Source organism: Triticum aestivum, chromosome 3A (genome assembly GCF_018294505.1).
Source record: "Triticum aestivum cultivar Chinese Spring chromosome 3A, IWGSC CS RefSeq v2.1, whole genome shotgun sequence".
In the NCBI taxonomy this organism is placed as follows: domain Eukaryota; kingdom Viridiplantae; phylum Streptophyta; class Magnoliopsida; order Poales; family Poaceae; genus Triticum; species Triticum aestivum.
In genome coordinates, this window is record NC_057800.1 from 564,811,207 (window position 1) to 564,833,144 (window position 21,938).

Below are 21,938 nucleotides of genomic sequence, written 5' to 3' on the forward strand. Positions count from 1 at the left end.
ATTTTCAAAAGATATGCAATTTACACAAAATGTTGAATTATTCAAAAAAATGTTTCTTTCCAAAGTTTGTTCACATTTCCAAATAATTTTGGGAACTATAAAAACAAAAAATTGGAAACAAAATGTCACATGTTCAAAAATAGTTTGAATTTAAATTGTATTCACATTTTCAATAAATGTTTTGAATTTTTTTTAAACATTATTTTCAAGAAATTTCAAAAAATCACGTCTTATATCTGTCGCTGCTTATAGATCTTATGTTTTCATATCTGACATTTTCACCTAATTGCACACTTAGAGTTTTAGTTTTAAATATTGACTTGGAAGGAAAGCCCGTCCAAAAAAATCGAATTTAGCATTCCCTTAAAAATATCAAATTTAGCATAACCGTAATGATTATATTTGTGTAATACAGTAGGATATTTGATTTTTAGAAGTTGTGCCGTCTGAAGGGCCCAAAAGGCACTCATGGTCTCTGCCTGGTTCATTTTGTCGATCAAAATTCTGATGGATTCGGCTAAGGGGAGCGAACATGATCCCATGGCATTTTTTTTTCCATGAAGAAAACAGCACAGGACATCAGCAACTAATAAATAGCTGCTGTTTGTATCTCTAGCTGTTCTGGCCACCACATGGTTCGTAACAGAGGTGTATCCACACTTCCACAGTCAACACAGTTCGTGAGAGTTGGGATCGCGTATGCACAGAAAGAAAAAACACGAATGCAAATGCAAACGAATGAAGATGAAACGTATGAATTCAATTTAATATCGTCACTGTACACACACCATCAACTACAGACCTCGAACCAAGAAACGAAGTTGCACCGGAACGCCCATGAACCCACAACAACAAATGCCAGAAAAGAAGAGCATGCACGCGCGCGCCGCGGCACCAAACCGGGCGCCATATGGGCGCACGCCTAGCAGAAGAGGTAGCCGAACGCCGTGGCGGCGACGGACACGGCGGCGAAGGCCGGGGCGGCGCCGGCGGCGCCGGAGGTGGGCGGCGCGGCGGTGGCGCCGGAGGTGGGCGACACGGCGGGCGCGTCGGCCGCGGAGGCCATGCCGACCAGGGACGAGGCGACGACCACGGCGACGGCGGCCGCGGCGAGGATCTTGGCCTTCAACTGCCCTGCCATCTTCGTGACTTGGCTTCTCGCTTGCTTGAGGAGGGCGAGGAAGGCGCCTTGTTGCTGCTGATTGACGCCGGTGTCGCTGCTTCGACGGAGAAGCCGGGGAGGTGCTTATATACAGCTGCGGTTGGGCCGGCCTGCCTAATATAAGCTGGCGAACGGGAGGACGGCCGGCTGTCGCGTGGCTGGCTTGGGTTCATGGCGCGTGCGCGAGTGATTTCCGGCGCCGGTACGTGGGGTGGAGGAGTTGGTGCGGGGCCCGTCGCTGCGCTGGGCCGGCGAATTATTCGCGCGGCAGCCGGCAATGGCACATGGTGGGTGCCAACGACTCTGCCGTCCTGCTCTGCTGGCCTCCGCCGCGCGCGGCTGTGCAAATGGTGGGAGGTGTGTTCTGAGGTTTGGCTATTGCTATGGCGACCGCGAGCTGCTCCATACGGATACTATTTTTTTTTGCAGCCATCTTTACGGATGTTTTTATTACTAGCTCTAGAAGATTTCATGGTCGTACAGTCCAACTGTGAACTGTCGATTGATGAGTAGTAACTTTTTTAAAATACAAGGGTTTAAAACTTAAAATAGCGAACAAAGCACATGAGTCAGCATTCTCCGTTTGGTTGATCTATGGATTCGGAAAAACCTGATGTGAGGTATGAGAAAGTTGTTGTGAGCTGAGAACTGTGGGAAAGCTCAAAGTTGTTTAGTTGCAATGTCCGTGAAAGTTCGGTCTGGTGACTCCGAGACTTGCACTACGTGGAAGTTGCACAGTTCCAGATCATGTGGTTGAAATTTTCCTTTAACTGTCTTTTGTATTGCAGAAGTTGGGTCGAGATGTTGAACCAAAGACACCCTAAACCAGCTCCAACTTTATGAAAAAGTGAGAAGTGAGGTGTCATGTAGTCGTTGTTCACATAACACCACTAGAGAAAAGACAACATACATCTCATCAAAATATCAAACAAATATCAAATTCACATGATTACTTATAACAAGACTTCTCCCATGTCCTCGGGAACAAACATAACTACTCACAAAGCATATTCATGTTCAAGATAAGAGAGGTATTAAATATCATTAAGGATCTGAACATATGATCTTCCACCAAACAAACCAACTAGCATCAACTACAAGAAGTAATCAACACTACTAGCAACCCACAGGTACCAATCAGAGGTTTTGAGACAAAGATTGAATACAACAGATGAACTAGGGTTTCAGAGGAGATGGTGCTGGTGATGATGTTGATGGAGATTGACCCCATCTCGTTGAGAGGATCATTGGTGATGACGATGACTTCGATTTCCCCCTCCCGGAGGGAAGTTTCCCCGGCAGAACGGCTCCACCGGAGCCCTAAATTGCTTCTGCCCAGGTTCCGCCTCGAGACGGCGGCACTTTATCCCGAAAGCTTTTGATATTTTCCAAGTAAAAACCCTTCATATAGCAGAAGATGGGCACCGGGGACCTGCTAGGGGGGGCACAAGCCCTAGGGACGCGCTGGGCGCGCCCCCAGGCTTGTGGCCACCTGGTGAATCCCCCTCTGGTATTTCTTCGCCCAATATTTTTTTTACATTCCAAAATAATTCTCCGTAAATTTTCAGGACTTTTGGAGTTGTGCAGAATAGGTCTCTCAGATTTGTTTATTTCCGGTCCAGAATTCTAGCTGTCTGCATTCTCCTTCTTCATGTAAATCTTATAAAATAAGAGAGAAAAGGCAGAAGTATTGTACCATAATGTGTAATAACAACCCATAATGCAACAAATATCTATATAAAAGCATGATGCAAAATGGATGTATCAACTCCCCCAAGCTTAGACCTCGCTTGTCCTCAAGCGAAAGCCACAATCGATAAATGTGTCCAGATTTTTAGAGATAGAGGTGTCGATAAAATAAAATACGGACATGAGGGCATCATAATCATATTTAGAACAACAACATATATTGTCATAAAATTTCTTATGCTAAAGTAACAATTCATTCACAAGGTAGAGTATGAATGAGAAACTTTATTGAAAACTAACAAACTATGATCTCAGTCATTGAAGCAATTACAATTTATCATAATGTCGGAAAGAGTCAATGTAAGAGCTTTTGCAAAGCAAGTCCACATACTCAACCATCTTTTAATCTTTCACAATTGCTATCACTCGCGCGATACTTATGAGTTCAAAGTCTCAATTGGACACATAGAAAGATAGGAGCTTATGACTGAGCCTCTCGACCTTTTTCCTCAAGGGTAATGTCAACAATAATACTTTATGATAACCTACATCCGAGTGGATATATATGTCTGGATCTTTACATAGTGCTTGCCAAAAAGAAAAAGTGTAAAAAGGAAAGGTGAAGATCACCTTAACTCTTGTATAAAGGTAGATGATAAAAGTAAAAGATAGGCTCTTCGCAGAGGGAAGCAGAGGTTGTCATGCACTTTTATGGTTGGATGCACAAAATCTTAATACAAAAGAACGTCACTTTATATTGCCGCTTGTGAAAAAGAACTTTATTATGCAGTCTGTCGCTTTTATTTCTTGCATATCACAAGTTCATATAAAGCTTATTTTCTTCACACTAAAAGATCTTACATATTTAGAGAGCAATTTTTATTGCTTGCATCGATGACAACTTACTTGAAGGATCTTACTCAATCCATAGTGGACTCTCATGGCAGAACTGGGTTAAGGGATATTTGGATGCACAACTAGTATCTCTACTTGATGCAAAAGATTTGGCTAGCATAGGGTGAGAAGCAAGTTTAACATGTTGGAGGATCCATGACAATATAACTTCTATTCGGATATAAGAAAACATAACCTATTATGTTGTCTTCCTTGTCCAACAACAACCTTTTAGCATGTAATGAGTGCTCACAATCACAAAAGATGTCCAAGATCTTTCCCTAATAATAAAGCAGCTACTGTTTCTAGTCGTACATCGTCGGCATGTTTGCAAAAAAGTCCCTGAAGGTTTTGCTATTCAACCTGCAGTCCCGGCATAAGTCAGCCCGAACCGGTATGGAGGAGAGAAAAGAAAAAAAAATAGCCCAGCCGCCCGCACGACCCTGCCTCCTCGAGCCCCAGCCTGCCACCACCTCCTGCCCCACCCCGCCTCACGCGTGCCGCCCTCCTCCACCACGCGCCGTCCGCCACTGCCGCCGCCACCTCCAGCCCTCCCCGCCCCGCGCCGCCCTCCGCCACCTCCAGCCAGCGTCGCGCGCCTCCGCCGCCTCCACCTCCAGCCCGCCCCGCCCCGCGCCGTGTGCCCCCGCCTGCTCACAAAGGGCCTCGAGGCCTGCTGCCCCGCCCAGCTCACCCACCTCGCTCGACGTTGGGCGAGCGCAGAAGCAAAGTTTAGGACAACGGATCGGAATTCATTGATTGGTTCTCTCTTTCTCTCCTCTCCCTTGGATTCATGGCGTTGGTGGACCAATCTTGCCTTTGTGGTGGCGGCGGAACGAGCTCCGTGAGATCAGGTGGGCTTGCTTCTGGTAATCTCAGTTTTGTTAGTAGCGAGTGGTTAATTTAGTGTTCATTGGCAACAAAAAGAATTGAATAATATCATGCCATAGTTTAGTGTTGCTTCCCGGTCCTGGATAGATGATGTATTGTACTTCTGCATAAGCTAGGAAATCTACAAATATATTATCTGCAGACTATTTGTCCATACTTCTCCAAGATTTGAACATATACCATCTTTGTTGATCGATTTTATTACTAACTAGCAGATTCCTCCTGGTGTTTGGTACGTTTTCGGCTGGTTTGATTTACTAGCTACGTCCAAGCAGGGCACTGGACTGATTTCATGAGGATTACTAGCTACGTCCCAATCCAAGCTAGCTGACTTACTAGCTACGTCCCAAGCAGGCCAATCCAATATGTTGATCGATTTGATTGTTCCGGCTGGAAATTAACACATCTGGAGGTCAGGGGGTGCGTCATTCACACTAGATCGTACCCGGAGTTCTACAATTAGGTATGATTACAACTGGGAAGCTAACCTTCCTAGATAACTATTTTGGTATCTGTTTTTATTTATTGATGATGAGAACTAAATAAATTGGCTACTGTCATGTTCCTCCCTTAAAAAAAGATTCTGGTAGATGTGCTTCACAATAATAATGGTAATACCTAAAGGAGTTCTTGCTGCAAGTTAGCGCATATATATATATATATATATATATATATATATATATATATATATTCTTCGGTACCACGTACCTGCGTTACTGGTTTGCGTTAAGGATTTCGCTACTGTCGCCAAGGTATCTACAGAATTACAAATATGATGCAACATTGCTACCTCTTGAGAATTGCGTTGGTTTTCCATTAAAGAGGAAAGGGTGATGCAGTAAAGTAGCGTAAGTATTTCCCTTAGTTTTTGAGAACCAAGGTATCAATCCAGTAGGAGGCCATGCTCAAGTCCCTCGCACCTACACAAACAAATAAAAACCTCGCAACCAACGCAATAAAGGGGTTGTCAATCCCTTCACGGTCACTTATGAAAGTGAGATCTAATAGATATGATAAGATAATATTTTTGGTATTTTTATAATAAAGATGCAAAGTAAAATAAAAGGCAATAAAAATAGCTATTTGTTGGAAGATTAATATGATGGAAAATAGACCCGGGGGCCATAGGTTTCACTAGTGGCTTCTCTCAAGAGCATAAGTATTACAGTGGGTTAACAAATTACTATTGAGCAATTGGTAGAATTGAGCATAGTTATAAGAATATCTAGGTATGATCATGTATATAGGCATCACGTCCGTGAAAAGTAGACCGACTCCTGCCTGCATCTACTACTATTACTCCACACATCGACCGCTATCCAGCATGCATCTAGAGTATTAAGTTCAAAAGAACAGAGTAATGATTTAAGTAAGATGACGTGATGTAGACGGATAAACTCATGCAATATGATATAAACCCCATCTTGTTATCCTCGATGGCAACAATACAATACGTGCCTTGCTGCCCCTGCTATCACTGGGAAAGGACACCGCAAGATTGAACCGAAAGCTAAGCACTTCTCCCATTGCAAGAAAGAACAATCTAGTAGGCCAAACCAAACTGATAATTCGAAGAGACTTGCAAAGATAACCAATCATACATAAAAGAATTCAAAGAAGATTCAAATATTGTTCATAGATAAACTTGATCATAAACCCACAGTTCATCGGTCTCAACAAACACACCGCAAAAGAAGATTACATCGAATAGATCTCCACGAGAATCATGGAGAACTTTGTATTGAGATCCAAAGAGAGAGAAGAAGCCATCTAGCTAATAACTATGGACCCGAAGATTTGAGGTAAACTACTCACACATCATCGGAGAGGCTATGGTGTTGATGTAGAAGCCCTCCGTGATCAATGCCCCCTCCGGCAGGACGCCGGAAAAGGCCCCAAGATGGGATCTCACGGGTACATAAGGTTGCGGCGGTGGAATTAGGTTTTCGTGGATGCTTCTGTTGGCTTGGGGGTACATAGGTATATATAGGAGGAAGAAGTACGTCGGTGGAGCAACGTGGGCCCCACGAGGGTGGAGGGCGTGCCCCTGCCTCATGCTCTCCTGGTTGATTTCTTGATGTAGGGTCCAAGTCCTCTGGATCATGTTTGTTCCGAAAATCACGTTCCCGAAGGTTTCATTCCATTTGGACTCCGTTTGATATTCTTTTTCTGTGAAACTTTGAAATAGGCAAAAAAACAACAATTTGGGCTGGGCCTCCGGTTAATAGGTTAGTCGCAAAAATAATATAAAAATGTATAACAAAGCCCCTTAATCATCCAAAACAGAATATAATATAGCATGAAGCAATAAAAAATTATAGATACGTTGGAGACGTATCAAGCATCCCCAAGCTTAATTCCTACTCGTCCTCGAGTAGGTAAATGATAAAAACAGAACTTTTGATGCGGAATGCTACTTGGCATAATTTTTTTAATGTAACTCTCTTAATTGTGGTATGAATATTCAGATCCGAAAGATTCAAGATAAAATTTTAATATCGACATAAAAGTAATAATACTTCAAGCATACTAACTAAGCAATTATGTCTTCTCAAAATAACATGGCCAAAGAAAGTCCATCCCTACAAAATCATATAGTTTAGTCATGCTCCATTTTCGTCACACAAGAATGCTCTCATCATGCACAACCCCGATGACAAGCCAAGAAATTGTTTCATACTTTAGTAATCTCAAACTTTTTCAACCTCCACGCAACACATGAGAGTGAGCCATGGATATAGCACCATGGGTGGAATAGAATATAATGATGGGGGTTATGTGGAGAAGACAAAAAAGGAGAAAGTCTCACATCAACACGGCTAATCAACGGGCTATGGAGATGCCCATCGATTGATGTTAATGCAAGGAGTAGGGATTGTCATGCAACAAATGCACTAGAGCTATAAATGCATAAGAACTCAACAAAAGAAACTAAGTGGGTGTGCATCCAACTTGTTTGCTCACGAAGACCTAGGGCATTTGAGGAAGCCCATTGTTGGAATATACAAGCCAAGTTCTATAATGAAAAATTCCCACTAGTATATGAAAGTGACTTAACAAGAGACTCTCTATCATGAAAATCATGGTGCTACTTTGAAGCACAGGTGTGGAAAAAAAAGATAGTAGCATTGTCCCTTTTTATTTTATTTTTTTGGGCCTCCCTTTTTTTATTTGGCCTTTCTCTATTTTTTTGGGACAATTCTCTGTGAATGATGATCATCACACTTCTATTTATTTACAACTCAATGATTACAACTCGATACTAGAACAAGGTATGACTCTATATGAATGCCTCTGGCGGTATACCGGGATAGGCAATGAATCAAGAGTGACATGTATGAAAAATTATGAATGGTGGCTTTGCCACAAATACAATGTCAACTACATGATCATGCAAAGCAATATGACAATGATGAACGTGTCATGATAAACGGAACGGCGAAAAGTTGCATGGCAATATATCTCGGAATGGCTATGGAAATGCCATAATAGGTAGGTATGGAGGCTGTTTTGAGGAAGATATAAGGAGGTTTATGTGTGACAGTGTATATCATATCACGGGGTTTGGATGCACCGGCAAAGTTTGCACCAACTCTCAATGTGAGAAAGGGCAATGCATGGTACCGAAGAGGCTAGCAATGATGGAAAGGTAAGAGTGCGTATAATCCATGGACTCAATATTAGTCATAAAGAACTCACATACTTATTGCAAAAATCTACAAGTCATCAAAAACCAAGCACTGCGCGCATGCTCCTAGGGGGATAGATTGGTAGGAAAAGACCATCGCTTGTCCCCGACCGCCACTCATAAGGAAGACAATCAAAGAACACCTCTTGTTTCAAATTTGTTACATAACGTTTACCATGCGTGCATGCTACGGGACTTGCAAACTTAAACACAAGTATTTCTCAATTCCATAACTACTCAACTAGCACAACTTTAATATCACTACCTCCATATCTCAAGACCTCATCAAGCATCAAACTTCTCTTAGTATTCAGCACACTCATAAGAAAGTTTTTACTAGTCTCAAATACTTAGCATATTAGGATTCATTTTCCTATTTAAGAAAATTACCATGCTGTTTAAGACTCTCAAAATAATATAAGTGAAGCATCAGAGAATAATAGTTTCTATAAAACAAAACCACCACCGTGCTCTAAAAGATATAAGTGAAGCACTAGAGCAAAAACTATGTAGCTCAAAAGATATAAGCGAAGCGCATAGAGTATTCTAATAAATTCTGAATCATGTGTGTGTCTCTCAAAAGGTATAGCAAGGATGATTGTGGTAAACTAAAAAGAAAAGACTTGAAAACTTGAAAACTTGAAAACTTCACAAAACTTGAAAACTTCACAACACAAAACTTAACAGAAAATATCATGAGCTCCGTTAGCGAAAGAAAACAAAACACCACTTCAAGGTACTGTAATGAACTCATTCTTTATTTATATTGGTGTTAAACCTACTGTATTAAAACTTCTATATGGTTTATAAACTATTTTATTAGCCATAGATTCATCAAAATAAGCAAACAACACACGAAAAACAGAATCTGTCAAAAACAGAACAGTCTGTAGTAATCTGTAACTAACGCAAACTTCTGGAACTCAAAACATTTAGCAAAAATAGGGAGACCTACACAATTTGTTTATTGATCAGCAGCAATTGGAATCAATATTTTATCACGTTCTGGTGATTTTTAACAATTGTTTTCGTGAACAGAAAGTTTCTGGAATTTTTAGCAAGATCAAATAACTATCATCCAAGAAGATCCTATAGGTTTAACTTGGCACAAACACTAATTAAAACATAAAAACAAATCTAACCAGAGGCTAGATCAAATATTTATTCCTAAACAGAAGCAAAAAGACAAAAAACTAAAAATAAAATTGGGTTGCCTCCCAACAAGCGCTATCGTTTAACGCCCCTAGCTAGGCATAAAAGCAAGGATAGATCTAGGTAATATCATCTTGGGTCTTTAATTTTTTTGCGGAGTTAAGCTCGAATCTGGGGGGTTCTTTACGTTTCCCTTCATATTCGGAAATTTTGAGATCTAAAGAGTCCAACCGCTTATTGCAAATGGTAATCAACATATTCATGCGGTGGAGATTCCCGCTAACACTCTTAAGAGGATCAAGAGATTTTTTAAAAATCTTCGTTACTTTGCAAATTTTCTCAAGAACTTGCATTTCTTCTTGGGTATGATGAGGCCCCATTTGTTGAGGTAGTGTTCCCACTATACCTTCTATAATTTCATGTGCAATACTGGGATTAATTTCAATAAAATTGCCTTTGGCAACGCAATCCAAGAGTTGTCTATGAGACATATTCAATCCAACATAAAAGTTGCGAAGCAAAATTCTAAAATTCACCTCTAGGGTGCAATTTCGATAAAATTCCATCATTCTAAACCAAGCATCTTTTAAGTTTTCTCCTTGTCTTTGTTTGAAGTGAAGAACCTCAAACTCGAGAGACAAAGGAGTAGATAAAGGACTAGCCATAATGACGAAACAAGCGGAAAAGAGGCGAACAAAAAAGAGAGGGCGAATAAAATGGCAAGGGTGAAGTGGGGGAGAGGAAAACGAGAGGCAAATTGCAAATAATAAAATACAGGAGATAAGAGTTTGTGATGGGTACTTGGTATGTTGACTTTTGCGTAAACTCCCCGGCAACGGTGCCAGAAATGGCTCGTTGACGGGAAATCAAATCTTGACTTGACTTGGTGTAAGCCTCCCCGGCAACGGCGCCAGAAATCCTTGTTGCTACCTCTTGAGCACTGCATTGGTTTTCCCTTGAAGAGGAAAGGGTGATGTAGTAAAGTAGCGTAAGTATTTCCCTCAGTTTTTGAGAACCAAGGTATCAATCCAGTAGGAGGCCACACTCAAGTCCCTCGCACCTACACAAACAAATAAAAACCTCGCAACCAATGCAATAAAGGGGTTGTCAATCCCTTCATGGTCACTTACGAAAGTGAGATCTGATAGATATGATAAGATAATATTTTTGGTATTTTTATAATAAAGATGCAAAGTAAAAATAAAAGGCAATAAAAATAGCTAATTGTTGGAAGATTAATATGATGGAAAATAGACCCGGGGCCATAGGTTTCACTAGTGGCTTCTCTCAAGAGCATAAGTATTACGGTGGGTGAACAAATTACTGTTGAGCAATTGATAGAATTGAGCATAGTTATGAGAATATCTAGGTATGATCATGTATATAGGCATCACGTCTGTGACAAGTAGACCGACTCCTGCCTGCATCTACTACTATTACTCCACACATCGACCGCTATCCAGCATGCATCTAGAGTATTAAGTTCAAAAGAACAGAGTAATGGTTTAAGTAAGATGACATGATGTAGAGGGATAAACTCATGCAATATGATATAAACCCCATCTTGTTATCCTCGATGGCAACAATACAATATGTGCCTTACTGCCCCTGCTATCACTGGGAAAGGACACCGCAAGATTGAACCCAAAGCTAAGCACTTCTCCCATTGCAAGAAAGATCAATCTAGTAGGCCAAACCAAACTGATAATTCAAAGAGACTTGCAAAGATAACCAATCATATATAAAAGAATTCAGAGAAGATTCAAATATTGTTCATAGATAAACTTGATCATAAACCCACAATTCGTCGGTCTCAACAAACACACCGCAAAAGAAGATTACATCGAATAGATCTCCACGAGAATCATGGAGAACTTTGTATTGAGATCCAAAGAGAGAGAAGAAGCCATTTAGCTAATAACTATGGACCCGAAGGTCTGAGGTAAACTACTCACACATCATCGGAGAGGCTATGGTGTTGATGTAGAAGCCCTCCGTGATCAATGCCCCCTCCGACAGGACGCCGGAAAAGGCCCCAAGATGGGATCTCACGGGTACAGAAGGTTGCGGCGGTGGAATTAGGTTTTCGTGGATGCTTCTATTGGTTTGGGGGTACGTAGGTACATATAGGAGGAAGAAGTACGTCGGTGGAGCAACGTGGGCCCCATGAGGGTGGAGGGCGCGCCCAGGGGGGTAGGCGCACCCCCTGCCTCGTGCTCTCCTGGTTGATTTCTTGACGTAGGGTCACGTTTGTTCCGAAAATCACGTTCCCGAAGGTTTCATTTCGTTTGGACTCCGTTTGATATTCTTTTTCTGCGAAACTCTGAAATAGGCAAAAAAATAGCAATTTGGGCTGGGCCTCCGGTTAATAGGTTAGTCCCAAAAATAATATAAAAGTGTATAACAAAGCCCCTTAATCATCCAAAACAGAATATAATATAGCATGAAGCAATAAAAAATTATAGATACGTTGGAGACGTATCAAGCATGATTTTGCTAATGTTGGTTACAAATATGATGCAACATAAGTTTGCTAATGTCGGTTACAAATATGATGCAACATAATTTCTTAGGCTTAAGTATATGAGCAAATAGTTGGAGAGCTACGAACTAAACAAATATCACACTCTACAATTCTTGTCTAACTGAACCAAGTTCAATTTTGAGTATAGAGAAATGTAATAGAGCAACCATTTCAAAGTTGCATCTATTTTAAGAAAGTGATGAGATGAATGTAGGGCATGCTTATCGAATGTAAATGGACACAATATTCATCCCTTACAATAGGAGTATAGAAGCTTATACCTTACTTATTCAATAATATGGTACGTGCAACAGAGGAACTTGATGCAACAGACCACCCTCCATTTACAAACATTTCGATGCAGCATTAGAAATTGTGCCATATGTAATGGCAATGCATTTCTTCCGTTTTGGAAGTTATATTATGAATTTTAGGTATGTCTTATAGTTTGTCAATAACCAATGTGTCATGACAATACAAAAATGATCTTGCATATGAAAACACTAACAGGGTACTGTCTATAGATCAATACTTACCATGAATTTCTCCAATCCATATTGTGAGGCCCTCGATTCAATCGTACACTAATCATACACACAAATGTGTACGATCAAGATCAAGGACTTACGGGAAGATATCACAACACAACTCTAGATACAAATTAAAATAATACAAGCTTTATATTACAAGCCAGGGGCCTCAAGGGCTCGAATACATAAGCTCGAATACACAAGAGTCAGCGGAAGCAACAATATCTGAGTACAGACATAAGTTAGACAAGCTTGCCTTAAGAAGGCTAGCACAAAAGCAACATCGATCGAAAAGGCAAGGGCTCCTGCCTGGGAGCCTCCTAACTACTCATGGTTAGCGGCGGCCTCCACGTAGTAGTAGGCACCCTCAATGTAGTAGCAGTCATCGTCGAAGGTGGCGTCTGGATCCTGGGCTCCCCCATCTGGTTGCAGCATCCGGGAAGAATGGAAAGAGGTGGAAAAAGGGGAGCAAAGCAACCGTGAGTACTCATCCAAAGTACTCGCAACCAAGGATCTACACTACATATGCATCGGTATCAATGAAATGGGATGTATCTGTGGACTGGACTGCAGAATGCCAGAAGAGAAGGGGGAAAGCCTAGCCTATCGAAGACTAGCATCTTCAAGCGTCTTGCAGCATCAGAACAGATAAGAGTAGCATAAAGTAAAGTAGTAGTAGTGTTATCAACCTCCGCTAGAGATCCTTTCTCGACTCCCTGTGAGAAAGCAATCCCAGAGCCATACTATCCAGTTATCACCTCAAGTATCCAGTTCTAGTTGTATCGATCGGGATACAACTCCAAGTGTCAGTTACCGTAGGATAGGCTATCGATAGATGTTTTCTTCCCTGCAGGGGTGCACAAACTTACCCACCATGCTCGATTAACTCCGGCCGGACGCACTTTCCTGGGTCATGCTCGTCCTCGGCCAAACAATACGCTGCAACCCGAACTAGGCATAATAGAGAGGTCAAGCACGCCGGACTAAACCTATGCCCCCAAGGGTCATGGGCCATCACCCGGGGAACTCCCGCACGTTGCGTGGGCGGCCGGTGAGTAGACCTAGCTACCTCCTTAAAAAGGCAGGTGCTTACGCAGTCCAACCCAGCGCGCGCCGCTTAGTCGCTGACGTCCATTAAGCTTCGGATGATGCATACGACGCAGAATGCCCATACTATGCCCACGTGATGGTTAGTGCTATCAGGCCAAAGGCCCCTTGGATCAAATATCCAAATCGTAGTGGATTAGGAGCACGCGGTAATGAGCAGAGACTCACGATCAATGTGACCATGTTGTCCCGTCTCGAGGACTTGCGGCAAGGGCTAAGAATGCCTGGCCATGCCTCGTAAGTATCTCACGGGCACTATCTAGGTCAACCCGACTCCACATCACTCGCAATTAAGCTCGCGTGGGTACCGCCCCAGGGCCGACCCGTCTTTAGTAACCTGGTTCAGTGTAAAGTCATAGTAACCATAGTAACTGTGTGTCTAACACCAAGGGGAACCCTGAGGAACCACCCTCGGCGGATTCCACTCGATGTAATCATCAAGGTGAACATAAGAGGAACCACCCTCGAGGTTCACACTTGAGGGATTGCACGACAGAGTCGTATCGGAAGTGGTTAAGGAGGAAATCACCCTCGATGACCACGACCGAATAGCTACACTACATAGATCTCATCAGGAGTGATGTATGAGGTTCCACCCTCGGCACTCGATGGTAACTCTGCATAGTCGAGCAACAAAAGGGGCGTGATGTGATGTGAGGTGTCGGGCTCTGGTCATCGATCACATTGATCGAGTCGTCGATGATGAAGCAGGGGCAACAAGGACAAGATGGGGGTCATTGATGGATCACTAACCAACCTATACTAAGCAGTTTAGGATAAGCAAGTAGGTAACAATAAGAAGGTTACAAAAGCAGGCTATGCATCAGAATAGGAGCAATCAATTACAGTAGCAAAATCTAATGCAAGCACGAGAGAATGGAATGTGCGATATCGGGATGATCAAAGGGGGGGCTTGCCTGGAAGCTCTGCTGAAAAGGAAGAAGTGTCGTCGTTGACGTAGTCGATCACAGGGGCAACATCGGTCTCGGGGTCTACCGGAGAGAAGAGGGGGAAGAAACAATAAATACATAGCAAATAGATGCATCACTAAGCATAACATGGCAATATGCTATGCCGGGTGTGACCTAACATATGGCTACATGATATAGGTGAAGGGGGAATTCAACCGGGAATGTTTTCCCGGTTCAGGACCTGTGTCAAACAGATGACCGGAGGAGGAAAGTTCCATGTTCAGCACGCTAGGTGCATGTGACAAATGAACGGACCGTGTATTCGGATTCATTGGATTTTTCTGAGCAACTTTCATGTAGAAAACATTTTCATCCGAGTTACGGTTTATTTTCTATGAATTTTCAAAGATTAAACCATTTTCTGGAATATTATTAACAGAAATGGAATATGACGTCAGCATGACATGTTGATGACCTCAGCAGCCAACAGAGCGGCTGACCAGGTCAAACCTGGCCAGTGGGTCCAGTGGGACCCACATGTCATAGATAGAGAGCTAACAGAGTTTTAAAACTAACTAAACAAAGTTATTTAGCAGGTAGGCCCCACCTGTCATAGATTAATTAACTAAACTAATTAGTTTTACTTATTAAAACGTTTTAATTAGAGGATTAAGCGGTAGGGCCCGCACGTCAACGTCACAGGGACGCCTAGTCAGCACATTGACTGGGCCAACGGTTAGCGGGACCCACTGGCAGTGGCTCAGTGGCGTGGTCCAGGGCTGCCGCGTCAACGCCACGTCGGACGGCGACCGGAGTCGCACCAACGACCATTCCCGCAGACAAATTTCGCCGGAGATGGCCGGAAAACGGCTACAAGGCACGGTTCGCCGCGTTTTCGGTCGCATTCGAGAGCTGGTGTCGGCGCGCATCGCGCTGTGCCACCGGTTGGTCTTGGGGAGGCTCGATACGATGACGGTGAGCACCTTAGCGCTTGCCAGAGTTCGGCCATAGGCAGGGTGAACGACAGAGGCCATGGGGAGGGGATCTAGCAACACGAGCGGCCGCGGTGAGGGGACCTGAGCACGTTCCCATGCTCGGGCGAGCCTGACAGCAACTACAGCGTCGACGGCAAGCTATGCGACGGAGCTGGGTTCGGGCGGTGATGGCAGAGGCTGCCACAACACGCGAAAGAGCACGGGGAGAGAGGGAGAGGGAGGAGGAGCTCACTGGGCTCCTGTATGTGTGCTCAGTGGGCTCGGGGGAGGCGCGAGGTGGCCGAATTCGATGCCGGTGTTCGTCGGAGCAGAGGAGGGAGAAGAGGACGCCTCACTCACTGTGGGGGCTCCTGGCTTGGTCCGGTGGTCGAGGAAGACGTCGCGGGGCACGACGACGCTCGGGGACTCGACGGAGAGGGACGGGGACAGCGGTGGCCACGGGATCGACCGACCCACGGCGACAGTGGTGATGGGGAGGAGTGAGCGCGTGAGGGAGAGGGGAAAGGTGTATCTGGGGGAGGAGAGGTGCAAGTGGGAGTGGGGAGTGGGGAGGGAGCCCGAGGCGTCAGGGCTGCCCTTATCCCCTCGCCGGCAATGTGGCTACGCGAGGCACCGCGCCGGGTCCGGTGGGAACGAGCTGGGGTGGGGGGGCTCGGTCGCGTGAACAGAGAGAAGGAGAGGGATGACCGGGGAGGGGAGTGGGCCGGCCTAGGTGGGTCAGCTGGCTGGGTGGGCCTAAGCCCAAGTGGGGCAGGGGCTTTCTCTCCCCTCTACTTTTCCTTTTCTCCTTTTTTTGTTTAATAAACAGAGAAAGAAAGGAAGTTAATTGGGCATCCAAATATCTTAAATAAATTATGGAACTGGGCCCATAAAATCCAAGGAATTTTTAGCCAGTGCCACAAAATGTTCGGAGGCCAAGGGATGTCATTTACATTTTTCACAATTAAAATGACATTCAAAAATGCTGAAGTTGCAATGAAATAATTGCTAATGTCCATCTTAGCTCAATGGTGATTTGTTTTCCTTAACAATTGAATGTTATGGAATTTTGGCTAAATGATGAACATTTTTCTAGCAAGTTTTGTGCAACTTCAAATTTCACTTTGAATTTGAATAGAATTCAGAGAAGGGACTTGAGTTCAGATATTATCCCAACATGATTAAGCTTTGTAAAACAAGATGACTTGGCACTAATCATAAGGGATTACTGTAGTGTAATGATGGGGATGTTACACATACCTCTTTTAGATAGTAGCAATAAATATGGGAGATGTTACAATAGAAGTACATGATGATGGCTGATCTGTTATGTCAACAAGGTAATATGGCAGGTCCGGAAAATTTTGCGACCCTTAAACATGTCAGTGCATTGTCACGAACCTTCCTTGAAGATAGAGAAATGCCAATGACCTTTATCCGACTCCTGAGTTTCAGAGGTAATGGATGGCACAATTGTAGAGTTTGTTTTTCAGATAAAGAACAGAGGGCTAGATTCTCCTGAAAAAGTGATGGCCGCCAAACCTCACAAAAATCAATCGGCCATTAATTTACTGGACTATTTTTCAGCCTAATTAGTGGAGACTTAGAGAGTGGCAAAAATGTTTAAAAAACTAATATAAAAATATGAAATATTTAGTTATTCTCTATATCCGAAAAAGCAATAAAGAACTTTGTGTTAGGCAGTGCACTACTGGAGTGTGTACTGCGACTATTACTGCACCGCCGAGGAAGGCTTGATCTTTCCCGCAGGTCCACCTTCTTTGCCTTTCCGTTCTTTGAACTGGATCAGTTTTGGTATTCTAACATTGATGGAAAATCATTATCATTGTAAAGCGACATTTCATTTTATGATTTTTAGCACAGGCTCGCATCAAGGTCTTGGTGTGGGGCCGCTGGGGCCGGCAATGTCCTACTACTTAGTGAAAGTCGTTGCTGCAGGGGCTGATTTTACCTTCTTTCAAGTGTTCTATTCTATTTAGTGCAATTGGTTCGAGTTAAACTAACTGAAACAATTGTTTCCCATGATAAGATTGCAGTTTCTATGATTCAGTGTGCAGTCCAACCTGGCTTGGTACATGCACATTCCAAAGTAACACTTTGTTCTGAAGTAAAAAAGATAAGAAAAAAGAAATTTCGAGCCTTGCAAAATAATGCAATTTTACTCCAAGATTTAATGGTGTATTGTGAGTAATACTCAACTCCTGGTCTATGATCTGTCATCACTGACCTCATCGGTGCGCCTACCCCTACCCCAAGTGCCCCCACACCCGTGGCCTTCCACTATCGGAGACCTGCTCCTCCGGCAAGATCCCCTCCCACGCAGGACGGTGACCATGACCCAGCCCCACGCGTGCACGCCGCCCCCCATCCGTCGTGGCACCACCCTCTCTGTTCTCTCTTAGAGCAAGCGCGGATCCTCCATCATGGTACTGCCTCACCCATCACATAGAGCAGGCTACAGCAGAGCTCCTAGCCGACGCTTATCTAGGAGCGGCACCACTAGCTGCTCGAAAAAATAGAACAAGGCTGCATAGGATTCCAGCATGAAGCCTGCGATTTGAGGCAGTCCTTTCCGCTCCACCTCATGCCCGTGCATTGTTGGTACGCGTATTTGAGCTCAAGTGTGTGCGCGTCTCTGCAACCGCAAAACTAGAGACCGAAATCAATGGATTTGATTGGTAAGTGATGGAAAAAAGGAGAGGAATAGCAGCATGCAATAGAAGGATTTTTGAATAGATACTTTTTTCTATGTAGAATTTGTAACTGTGACCTGATAGTTAATAACTGAAGCCTTGCGCGTGTCTTCTTCTTAAGTTTTGCACAAGCAGCAGCGCTAAAATTTACCATGTTATGTTTTCATTAGCCCGTGCTAAAGTGTAGATGTTATGCTGACCAATGACCATAAACTATACATGATTGGGCAAAGAATTACTATGGTGACCCAGAGATAGATGAAGCTTTAAAGAAGGGAGAAGATGCTGGGCTTGCCTTGGTTAGCAGCAATTACCATTTCATTTTTGTGTTTATCAGCATAAGCTAATATCTGGAAGCAGGGATTCTTTACTCTGTAGTCCTGCAATTTTTCATGTTCCTGGTGTCACTTTCCCAGTACTCTTCTGTAGCAGTGTTGTTGGGGATCGTAGCAAAAATTCAAATTTTCTACGCATCACCAAGATCAATCTATGGAGTAATCTAGCAACGAGGGGAAGGAGAGTGCATCTACATACCCTTGTAGATCGCTAAGAGGAAGCGTTCAAGTGAACGGGGTTGATGGAGTCGTACTCGTCGTGATCCAAATCACCGATGATCCTAGCGCCGAACGAACGGCACCTCCGCGTTCAACACACGTACGGTTGGGAGACGTCTCCTCCTTCTTGATCCAGCAAGGTGAGAGGAGAAGTTGAGGGAAAACTCCGACAGCACGACGGCGTGGTGGTGATGGAGCTCGTGGTTCTCCGGCAGGGCTTCGCCAAGCACTACGGAGGAGGATGAGGTGTTGGAGGAGGAAGAGGGCTGCGCCGGGGGAAGGGTGTGGCTGCCCTCTCTCTCCCTCACTATATATAGGGGGAAGGGAGGAGGGGGAGGCGCCCTAGGGTTCCCTAGGGGATGGGCGGCGGCCACAGGGGAAACCCTAGATGGGTTTGGGCGCCCTCACCCCCTAGGAAACTTGCCCCCCAAGCCGGGAGGGGCGGCTGCCCTAGGGGTGGCGCCCCCACCTCTCCTGGTTACGTGAGATGGGGTGGGAGGGGCGCTCAGCCCCTTAGTGGGCTGATGTGCCCTCTCCCCTTGGCCCATAAGGCCCCCCAACGCTTGTCGGGGCCTCTGAAACCCCTTTCGGACACGCTGGTCATCACCTGGTACCCCCGGAACAATTCCGGACTCCAATACCCTTCGTCCAATATACCGATCTTCACCTCCGGACTATTCCGGAGCTCCTCGTCATGTTCGGGATCTCATCCGGGACTCCGAACAACCTTCGGTAACCACATACTATTTCCCATAACAACTCTAGCGTCACCGAACCTTAAGTGTGTAGACCCTACGGGTTCGGGAACCATGCAGACATGACCGAGAAAACTCTCCGGCCAATAACCAACAGCGGGATCTGGATACCCATGTTGGCTCCCACATGTTGCACGATGATCTCATCAGATGAACCACGATGTCGAGGATTCAATCAATCCCATATACAATTCCCTTTGTCCAACGGTATTGTACTTGCCCGAGATTCGATCGTCGGTATCCGATACCTTGTTCAATCTCATTACCGGCAAGTCTCATTACTCGTTCCGTAACACATCATCCCGTGATCAACTCCTTGGTCACATTGTGCACATTATGATGATGTCCTACTGGGTGGGCCCAGAGATACCTCTCCGTTACACGGAGTGACAAATCCCAGTCTCGATTCGTGCCAACCCAACAGACACTTTCAGAGATACCTGTAGTGAACCTTTATAGCCACCCAGTTACGTTGTGACGTTTGGCACACCCAAAGCACTCCTACGGTATCCGGGAGTTGCACAATCTCATGGTCTAAGGAAATGATACTTGACATTAGAAAAGCTTTAGCATACGAACTACACGGTCTTTGTGCTAGGCTTAGGATTGGGTCTTGTCCATCACATCATTCTCCTAATGATGTGATCCCGTTATCAACGACATCCAATGTCCATGGTCAGGAAACCGTAACCATCTATTGATCAACGAGCTAGTCAACTAGAGGCTTACTAGGGACATGGTGTTGTCTATGTATCCACACATGTATCTGAGTTTCCTATCAATACAATTATAGCATGGATAATAAACGATTATCATGAACAAGGAAATATAATAATAACCAATTTATTATTGCCTCTAGGGCATATTTCCAACAGTCTCCCACTTGCACTAGAGTCAATAATCTAGTTCACATCGCCATGTGATTAACACTCACAGGTCACATCGCCATGTGACCAACATCCAAAGAGTTTACTAGAGTCAATAATCTAGTTCACATCACTATGTGATTAACACTCAATGAGTTCTGGGTTTGATCATGTTATGCTTATGAGAGAGGTTGTAGTCAACGGGTCTTGCCATATTCAGATCCCTATGTATTTCGCAAAACTTTACATCGTAGATGCTGCTACCACATTCCACTTGGAGCTATTTCAAATTATTGCTCCATTATACGTATCCGGTATCTCTACTCAGAGCTATCCGGATAGGTGTTAAGCTTGCATCGACATAACTCTTTATGTCGAACTCTTTGTCACCTACATAACCGAGAAACATTTCCTTATTCCTCTAAGGATAATTTTGACTGCTATCTAGTGATCTACTCCTAGATCATCTTTGTACCCTCTTGCCAGACATGTGGCAAGGCACACATCAGGTGCGGTACTTAGCATGGCATACCATATAGAGCCTATGACAAAAGCATAGGGGACGACCTTCGTCCTTCCTCTTTCTTCTGCCGTGGTCGAGCTTTAAGTCTTAACTTCATACCTTACAACTCAGGCAAGAACTCCTTCTTTGGCTGATCCATCTTGAACACCTTCAAGATCATGTCAAGGTATGTGCTCATTTGAAAGTACCATTAAGCGTTTTTGATCTATCCTTATAGATCTTGATGCTTAATGTTCAAGTAGCTTAATCTAGGTTTTCCATTGAAAAACACCTTTCAAATGACCCTATATGCTTTCCAGAAATTCTACATCATTTCTGATCAACAATATGTTCACAACATATACTCATCAAAAATTATATAGTGCTCCCACTCACTTCTTTGGAAATACAAGTTTCTCATAAACTTTGTATAAACCCAAATCTTTGATCATCTCATCAAAGCATACATTCCAACTCCGAGATGCTTACTCCAGTCCTTAGAAGGATTGCTGGAGCTTTGAATACTTGTTAGCATCTTTCAGGATTGACAAAATCTTCTGGTTTTATCACATACAACCTTTCCTCAAGAAAATCATCAAGGAAACAATATTTTGACATCCTATCTGCAAGATTTAATAAATAATGCAATACCTGCTAATATAATTCCAACAGACTCTTAGCATCGCTACAAGTGAGAAAGTCTCATCATAGTCAACTCCTTGAACTTGTCAGAAAAAATCTTAACGACAAGTCGAGCTTTCCTAATGGTGATACTTACCATCATGGTACGTCTTCCTTTTAAAATCCATATGTACCCAACAGCCTTACGACCATCAAGTAGTTCTTCCAAAGTCTACACTTTGTTTTCACACATGGATCCTCTCTCGGATTTTATGGCCTCGAGCCATTTTTTGGAATCCGGGCCCACCATCGCTTCTCCATAGCTCGTAGGTTCATTGTTGTCTAACAACATGATATCTAAGACATGATTACCGTACCACTTAGGAGTAGTACATATCCTTGTC